Source organism: Panthera onca, chromosome A1, assembly GCF_046562875.1.
Source record: "Panthera onca isolate mPanOnc1 chromosome A1, mPanOnc1 haplotype 2, whole genome shotgun sequence".
Lineage (NCBI taxonomy): Eukaryota > Metazoa > Chordata > Mammalia > Carnivora > Felidae > Panthera > Panthera onca.
In genome coordinates this window covers 149,868,015-149,878,279 of record NC_138339.1, presented here as the reverse complement: position 1 = coordinate 149,878,279, position 10,265 = coordinate 149,868,015, and positions in this window count along the sequence as shown.

The following is a 10,265-nucleotide window of genomic DNA, read 5'->3' as shown; positions in this document are numbered from 1 at the left end:
TGTTGCAATTTGTCAGCAAAAAGATGACCTGGAGCACCTGGGTGTCTCAGTGGATTAACCATCCAACTCTTGATTTTGCCTCAGGCCATGATCTTATGGTTCATGAGATCGAACCTTACATTCAGCTCCTCTCTGAGAGCAAGGAGCCTGCTTGGGATTCTCTGTCTCTCTCTCTGTCTCTCTGTCTCTCTGTCTCTCTCTCTCTCTCTCTCTCTCTCTCTCTGCCCTTACCATGCTCAAACATACACACTCTCGCTCGCAAAATAAATAAACATTAAAAAAAAAAAGATGACCTAAAATGATGGTTAGTTTTATCTGTCTCAAATTTTTCATGGGTATTGTTAAGATAGTCTTTGCTAACCTGGAACTTTAAACTTTTGCTGGATGATAAATTGAGGTTGAATTCATTGGACATTTAAGTCTTTTCCAAATGAGATAAAATACGAAATCATTGATTACTGAACATAGGTTTGTGCTTTTGACTTCTTATTGCAGAGAAAGTAAGGATATTTGAGTCTGTTGTTAGTCATACTTTGTGCTTAGTTGATTCACAAATTTGCCATCTAACGAATTCTGGTGTAACAGTTCACAACTGGTTACTACTTAGAAACCTTAGTCTCCAGTGAAAACTAAGAGTTAAGACTGAAGGAAATAAGGGAAGCAATACTGTATGTAGGAAAGTGGGAGATATGTAAGAAAGTCATAAGGAATGGGATTACATTTTTGTTGAAGGTAAGTAATTTTGTCCTAAAATGAGACTGATGGCTTGGAGAGAAATGGCTTGGGATAAAATCTAATTGCAAAGGAAAGTTGTAGACGGTCTTTGTGAAGGGAAATCTTTGGAAAGGAATTTTATGCTGTCAGGACAGACTAAGGTTAAAATGAATGGATTTTAGAAGTACACTGGTGTAAGATTAAAATTCTGCTTTTCTCTCTGTGAAAAAGACAAAGTTTTCTTGTATCATTGGTTTGCTTTTGATAAGAAAATGTAAACAAAGTGGTTTTCTCTTTTTTTGTCTGCCCAGAAAAAAACAGTTTCTATGTTTTGTGCTTATCAGGTCTTTGATTTTATCAGTAATCTTATTCAGGCATGTGCTTCAAAACTTTCTAAGGTTTATAACAAATTTCCCTGAGATTTAAATAGTGAACGAAGTCTGAAGTCTCTTTGAATAGCTAGGCTTGTTTATTTGGTATTTTAGTTTCAGGTATAAGGTCATCACTTGATATTCTTGGTTTTTAAGTGTTATGGGGCACAGAAATAACCAAATTCCCTTGTCAGCTACTTCATAATGAACTCTCATATCATTAACAATATCTGGCTCTGAGTTTTTGTCATTTATAGTTATTGTTCTGATGCTCTTACAAAAGGAATTTTGTCTTCAAGGAGATTCATGAAAAATACTTTTTTTTTTAAGTCTTAATATCTTTAAGATTGTAAAAGTGAAATGGGTAAAAATTTCCAGACCTAAACTAAAAAGCTACATTCAAACTGACCAAGAATTAGTAAATGGTACTAAATGAACTGAAGACGATGATTATAGTTTTGTGACTCTTGTTTGAAACGTTGCTGGTTTCTAATGTTCTTCCAGATTAAGGAAATTTTCTCATAAGATATCTATGACTTATAAAAATGTGATAAGTATTCATTTGTGAATTGAAGCATTTAACTTTTCTCTACCTGAACTCTCTAAAATTCAAAAAGTCTCTAAGTATTTCTTCTTCCATGGCAATCATATCATTTGCATAAGTTCAATAAGAATCTGTTCTCCTTGTAACAGGGCACCATTGGAAACATTGGTTATTTACCCAGGCTTTGACTGGAATGTCCTATTTGAGAGAGACATCCATAGACTCAGATATGACCAGACAGCTTTAAGGAACTGAAGTTAACTTTATGAAACATGGGGTCATAAAGCCTCTTGGAAATGTTGGCCTGATACCTTGTTGACAGAGTTCCTAGCAGCCTTACCAGGTGAGTAAATAATGTCACTTCCTGGCAGGTGCAGGAAACTCAGGATGTTTGGGGAACCTGGAGAAGAGAAATTCACCCAAATCTGAAGGTATTGCAGGCATGTCTAATGTCAGGTGTTTGGTTAGGCTTCTGGTCTAGAGAGACTACTAAAAGTTCAATTGAAATTCCTTATAAAGAGTTCCAGTAAAGCAAATTTTCTTTTTAAGTTTATTTTTTATTGTTATTTATTGAGAGAGGGGCAGACAGAGGGAGAGAGAGAGGATCCCAAGCAGGCTTCATGCTGACTGCGCAAGGAACCCAAGTTGGGGCTTGAACTCACGAACCATGAGATCATGACCTGAGCCAAAACCAAGACTCAGACGCTTAACTGACTGAACCACCAGGTGCCCCTCTAGCAAAGCAAATTTTAAAAGATCTATATGGCTAATCACTGTTCTTGCTGAGCTTATGTAAATAATTAAGCCAAGTTTATTAAAATTGGATTGTTTTAAAAGCATCTTGATTTGGCTATCTCTGGAATAAGGGTGATTTTAGAAAGAAAAAATATGTTTTGGGGCACATGGATGGCTCAGTGGGTTAAGCTTCTGACTCTTGGTTTCAGCTCAGGTCATGATCTCACAGGTTGGGAGTTTAAGCCCTGCATTGGGCTCTGTGCTGACAGCTTCAGAACCTGCTTGGGATTCTGTCTCCTTCTCTTTCCCCCTCCCCACTCGCTCGCTCTTGCTCTCTCTCCCTCACTCCCTCTCTCAAAATAAACATTAAAAATAAATAAATAATATGTTTCAATAACACACCTTTGTGGATGTTAAGTTCTAGTTCTGATTGTCTTTAAACGTTTCTTGCCACGGGGCGCCTGGGTGGCTCGGTCGGTTAAGCGTCAGACTTCGGCTCAGGTCATGATCTCATGGTCCGTGAGCCCAAGCCCCGTGTCGGGCTCTGTGCTGACAGCTCAGAGCCTGGAGCCTGTTTCGGATTCTGTTTCTCCCTCTTTCTCTGCCCCTCCCCTGTTCATGCTCTGTCTCTCTCTGTCTCAAAAATAAATAAGTGTTAAAAAAAAGTTAAAAAAAATATTTGTTAAAAGTTTCTTGCCTCAGCTGGACAACTTTGAAGTAAATTGCCACAATAGCCCTTGTATGGACAATCTTCATGCTGGTTATTCTGTGGGGATAATAACAGGACCTGATGGCATATGATTATTTAAAGAGCTGGAAAATGAAATGGATTCCCCAACAATTGTATAATTTAGCTAGCACTTTGACCATTTCCATGTAGCTGGAATAACAAAATTTCTCCTTAAAAGTCAGCGTATACCCCACGTCATAGGATTAACTATGGGTTTGTGAAAATAATGGGTGGCCGGCCCCACTTTCCTTATGACTAGATTGGGTGATGCACTGGGGGATGCCCATATCCCCAGACAATTCTTCTATTTGCCAATGATTCTCACAATTAGGACATTGTTACACCTAGACATCAGAGAGCTTCTTGATGGTTTTATCCCTTAGCCATATTTGTCCCAGAAGCCACCTCTATTGATATAAAATTGTAAATAGAGGCTTTAGCCAAGCATTCAGCAGCCACCTTTAACTAAACTCAACATGCAGTTATGGACAAATTCAAACAATGGCCCTTAAATCCTGACTGCAGCTCAAGGAGGTACCTATGCTTTATTGAAACAGAGTATTATGTATATACTCCAAATTACCACAAAAATGTGACTGAGTTACTAACTGACATGAATACTCAATTGGTGCTTTAAACAATCCCTCTCTTTCCTTTAATGATGGGTTGATGTTCTGGTTTTTGTCAACTATCAAAGGACCCTTAGTTGGGCTTCTTTTTCTTTTTGTTTTCTAATTAGTGTGTTATATCCCTAGGGCAAACTGTCTCCACCTTTAATGACCACCAAAACCAGCACAATTCAAAACCTAACTCCTCTTTCTCAGGTAACATACATCCAAAGTTTACATACTGGGATTGGGTATACCTTAAGACTGTTTCACAGGACAAAAAGCCTATCTGCACCAGGCCTGATCAGGTCCTCTTGACCACTCCAACAGTAGAAAAACTTCACAGCTTCTCCTCATGGATCCATCTTTCCAAAATCAAGACCTCTCTGGCCCCAGATAAGGAGCCCTTTGCTAAGCAAAGCTGCGACCAGGTGGGAGATCTATGCCTATTATTCAGAGGAGACCCTGGTGATACAAACCCAGAGGCCTAGAGGCCCATGAGTCTGGCCCATGGCCAATCTCTACTCTCACATTCAATCATTCTATGATATTATCTTAGAAAAATGCCCCTTGATACTTTTCTCCCAAAACTCTTACAATTTCTCCTTCCCAATTCCAAGACTTCATTCTCCACCTTTTTCTTCAGGGTGACCTCTCTGAATTCACTTGGTCAGAAATCATAACTTACCTGGAGCTATTCCTCTCCCCAATCCCTTGATGTCTTGCTCTCACAATACAATCATCACCCCTTTGGGGGCTAAGTTTTGTCTTTCTCACATCATAACCTTCTTTTGGTTTCCTCCTTCCTGGACCATGCAACACAAGGATGGTTTTCCTGGAAAGGAACCCTGTTCATGACTATCCTAATTCCTTCCCTTCTTAGGACCCCTGGCCTCAATACTCATACTTGTAATTATTGGTCCTCCCCCCTTCTTTAATCTCTTTGTTAAATCCGTCTCTTCCAGAATCCAACAATTCCATATATGAATGATGGTTCAACAGGGATTCCAGCCCATACCATCAGAGGGCCCGTTCTCACAAGTCCCATGGACCTGGCCACCAAAGAATTTCACTCAAGTTGCCTCTCAGCACATTAATATAATACCATGCTCTGGTCTATGGCTGCACAGAATCCTTGATGAACCAACAAGTTTAGGTAGGGACATCTCTACACTCCTTATTAAGCAGGAAGAAGCTACTGGGGAGGAGACCTCCACCCAAATGCCATAGATTCTCCTTGTTGATCTATCAGGGTGGGGGGTGGGGGGAAATGTAGAGACTGCTTTTTGGCAAACAGTCTTGAGCAATGCAATATAGACAAGCATATCAGGCAACTCACCTCAAAATATCCATAGGCCATGGGGCACCTGGGAGGCTCAGTTGGTTGAGTGTCCAACTTCGGCTCAGGTCATGATCTCACAGCTTGTGAGCTCGAGCCCTGCACGGGGCTCTGTGCTGACAGCTCAGAGCCTGGAGCCTACTTCAGATTCTGTGTCTCCCTCTCTTTCTGCCCCTACCCCTCTCATGTGTTGTCTCTGTCTCTCTCAAAGATAAATCAGCGTTAAAAAAAATTTTTTTTTTAAATATCCATAGACCTTAACTAACCAATGGGCTACTTACAACTAGGCACACTTACTAAAACAGGGAGAATTCTGTAGGTCACCATACCTCCTCACCTTTCCTTTTAAAGAATGGTCCACACCCACTGCCTTGTTGCAGACAGCCTCTCTGCTTTCCTGCCCACTATTCCCTTGTGGTGTATTCAGTAAACTATCTCCTTTGTCCTGCCTCAAGTGAATTCTTTCACCTTCCATGCCATTGACTTCCATCTGATCATCGCCCCGCATTTGAAGGCCCCTGTCTGACCGAGAGACACCCCACTTAGACACCACATTATTCACAATAGCTAAGATGTGGGAACAACCTAAGTGTCCACTGATGGATGAATGAATAAAGAAAATGTGACATATTTTTAATGGAATATTATTCAGCCTTAAAATATAAGGAAATCCTGCCATTTGTGACAGCATGGATGAACCTGGGAAACATTATGCCAAGGAAAATAAGCCAGACACACAGAAAATAAGTGCTGTATAATCTCACTAATATGTGGAATCTAAAAAAGTCAAAATCAAAGAAACAGAGTAGAATTGTGATTACCTGGGACTGGGAGTTGGCGAAATAGGATACATTGGTCAAATTTTCAGTTATAAGATGAGTAAGTTCTTGAGACTTAATGCACAGTGTAATGACTATATTTAATATACTGTAGGGGTGCCTGGGTGGCTCAGTTGGTTAAGCATCTGATTCTTGATTTCAGCTCAGGTCCTGATCTCAGCCCCACATCAGATCTGGTATCAGGCTTCATGCTGTCCTTGCAGAGCCTGCTTGGGATTCTCTCTCTACCCCTCCACCGTGCTTTCTCTGGCTCTTTCTCAAATAAATAAACTTTAAAAAATATGTATATAGTATACTTAAAATTTGCTGACAGTAGATCTTACATGTTGTCACCACACAAAAAAATTATGTAAGGTGATAGAGGTGTTAATTAGTTTGTGATTATTTCACAATGTTTGTGTACAAACATTGTATTATACACATTAAATATGTACAATTTCTATTTGTCAACCATACCTCAATAAAGCTGAGGGGAAAAGCTAGGTTATGGAACAGCACTGTCAGCAGGGTCTAGGGATACAGGAGCTTACACACACAGGAGAGCCAGACAATAACAACAACAACAACAACAACAACAACAACAAGTGACCCAGATGATTTCAGCTACTGATAAAGGCCAGGTTAACATTTGAAAAATCAATCAATATAATTCACCATATTAACTAAAAAAGAAAAACCATCTTATTATCCTAGTAAATGCAGAAGAAGCATTTGACAAAATCTAATATTATTTTTTTAGGGACATTTAATAACGGGCTTTACTTATTCTCCAGTAGAAACTTACATAATGTTTATGGCTAAACAATAAGATATAAAGATTACACAAAACATTTTCTGGATTCATAACTTTTTTATTGAGGTATAATTGACTTATATTCGTTTCAGGTGTATAACATAATGATTTGATATTTGTATATTTGATAATGTAGTATATACTACATTAGTACCTGTTTTCATTAACCAAAAGAAATCCAAAGAAGATTTAATTTTTAAGGGAAAAGCTGTGACCATACTAATCCAGGTCTTTTGTAAAATCAAAGTAGTGTAACTTGAACTTTCAGAAAGTGGGCAATACTCTTCACTTTATGCCAGTTTGGTTTACCAAAGGTCTCATAGGAACATTCTACTTTCTTTTTTTTTTTAATGTTTATTTATTTATTTTGACAGAGAGCAAGCTGGGCAGGGGCAGAGGGAAAGAGAATCCCAAGCTGGGTCCTCACTGTCAACACAGAGCCCGAAGTGGGGCTCTATCCCACAAACCGTAAGATGGTGACCTGAGCTAAAATCAACAATCTGATGCTTAACCAATTGAGCCACCCAGGCACCTCTAGAACATTCTATTTTTGGAGAGCAGAGAAATCTATACTGCAAAAAGTCTAGTTAACATCTGTCACCATACGTAGTTCTGTTTCTTTTTTCTTGTGTCTAATGTCCATTTTTGATAAAACTCAGCAAACCAGGAGAATTGACTCTCAACCCTAGAAAGGGCTATCATACTCAATGTTGAAAATCTGAGAGCCTTCCCCCAAAGAAGAACAAGGATTTACACTCTCACCACTTCTATTTAGGATTGCTTTAGACATTCTAGCCAGTACAACAAGGTGAGAAAAGTAATTAAAGGCATCCAGATTGGAAAGGAAGAGGTACAATTTTCATTCGTCACAATGATGTAATATCTATGGGGAAAATCCACCACAATCTCCCCCACCCCACACAAACACACACACACAAATACTAGAAGTAAACATGTTTAGCAAAGTTACAAGATACATCATCGATAGCTAAAATAAATTGTGTTTCTATATACTAGACATGAATAATTGGAAAATGTTTTGTTTTAAAAAATAAAAGAAACTGCTGAATTCCATTGTTACTTTTAGACATGACTGAGAAACAAAAAGTTGTGTGTAATTTCTGAAGTATTATAATGAGTATTATAATGAAGTATTCTGAATTATTATAATGAGTATAAAGTAAAATGGTGCAGACACAATCTGCATTTTGCAAGCATTACAGAGTTACAGCATGCCTCAACAGCTGAGTACTCACGGTTTGGTTTTGTTTTTTGGAGAAACCGAAATAAATAAATCATTTCCCCATGAGCTCAGCCAGCCCATTCACCACAGGCTCTAGACTTTGGATAGCCTCCAGCTAAGCAGGTTACCTGTGAGAAAAAAGTCTCACTCTCAAGACTGGCTGTGATGTTTCTCTCCTTTCTCCTCTCTTTCTCTTATAAATCCTACATGTGCCTTTATTTGAGAAAATCAACCAGTTGATTGGTCTCTGTCATATTCCTGTGCAAGGGGATCTCAACAATCTCAACAAGTGAGTTTTGGAGCTATTTCCTGACTCTTCACACAGCCCCTCCTAATAGGTTGCAGTAATTCCTTAGGTAAAAGGTGAAAGGCTTATTTTAAAACCATCTGAAGCTTCTTAGAAGGAGCTGTGGACAAGTACCAAATAATGTGTTTATTTTTTTAAAGTTTTTATTTAAACTACAGTTGGTTTACAGTGTAGTATTAGCTTTAGGTATGCAATATAGTGATTCAGTGCTTCCATACAACACCTACCAGGTGCTCATCACAGCAAGTGGAGTCCTTAATCCCATGACCTATTTAACCCATCCCCTTTTCCCCCCATCTCCTTTCTGGTAACCATCTGTTTGTTCTCTATAGTTAAGAGTCTGTTTCTTGGCTTGCCTCTTGCTCTTTTTTCCTTTGCTTATTTTTTTTTTCTTAAATTCCACATATGAGTGAAAATATATAAATAAATAAATAAACTTAAAAAAATCCCACATGAGTGAAATCACATGGTATTTGTCTTTCTCTAACTGACTTACCAAAAACACATGTGTAAATGAGCTTCTTTGATTTAGTTCCTAAGGGCTACACCTGACCCACCTCCTTGGCCTATTGCTTTCTGTTTAAAATTTCATAAAAGTAGGGTGAAATGATATAGAAGGAATTTATGGCATGAAAGTATAATAATTACACTTCTTGAATATTTTTACAAAGCAAGTTACAAGACAGTGCAAAGTATTTTTGTTAAAATAGTGTGTGTATTAAAATATGCATGAAAAGAATCTGAAAAGCTCTAAGCAAAATATTAACAATTGGGTGGCATTGTTGAAGGTGATTTTCATTTTCTTTATGCTAATTATTCTTATGCCTGTCTAATTTTTCTACTCTGTGTACATATTGATGGAATAATCCTTAAGTTTCTAAAAATACAAATGGAAGTCCTAAGGAACTAAAAGAACTGGAGGAAGTTGACCACCCACATGACACAAGCAGCAGGGAGAGCACCAGGGTGCACCTTGGCCAAGGGTGCCTCTGTTTCTGCCCACTTTGGTGCAGTGTAACAGCAAGCCCATTTAGTCTCATGTTGCCAAATAAAAACAGAAAGTTAGCATTGACACACAGGAAGAAGGGAAAGCCAGAACTCCCTCTCACCTCACTGCAGGGTCACATTTTTAACAAGTTACTAAAACAAAAAGACTGAAGGAACTTGGAAAGGCTCTTATGCTGGGAGATGCTTCCATATCTGGTTCTTGTGTCTAACTGCAGTAGGCAGAATTCAAAGATGGGTCCCAAGTTTCCCATGCTGGTGTACATACCCTGTATACTCCCCTTCCCTTGAGTAAATACGAAGGGATATCATACCCATGATCATGATACATTTTATGGAAGAAGCAATTTTGCAGATGTAATTAAGTTCACTGGTCAGTTGACTTTGAATAAATCCATTTTGGGTGGGCCTGATTTAATCAGGTGAAACCTCAGACAAAAGTGAAGTACCAGGGGAGGTTGCACTCTTGGCCTCAAGGGAGAAGTAAAGTGTCCTATTGTGAAAGGGTCAATGAGCCAGCAAGAGGGCTCTGAGAACAGCATCCAACAAACAGCCAGCAAAGCAATGGGGATTTTAGTCCACAACCACAAGAAACTGGAGTCTGCCTACAGCTAATAAGGTTGGGAGAGAATCCTGAGCCTCAGAGAATATGGCAGCAATGGCCAAAACCATGATTCCACCTGGTGAAACATGAGGAAAGGACCTTGCTAACTTGTCTCCAGACTCTTGACCCACCAAAACTGTATGATAATAAATTTGTGTTGTTTTAAGCCACTAAATTTGTGGCAATTTGTTATGCAGTAATAAAAATAAAAAATGGTCTTTTGAATTAAGGAACCCCTCTTTTTTAAAAAATTGTTATTGTGAAAAATATCTTTGTTGTGCAAATATTTTTACATGTGCAAAGATCTTAAGCACCCAACTAAGTGGGACACGTGCCCATCACCCAGATCAAGGTAGTATGTTTCCAGCACCCGAAACTGTTACCTCCTGTCTCTCTGCCATCAGTACCTACACTTCTTTCCCCAAAGTAACAG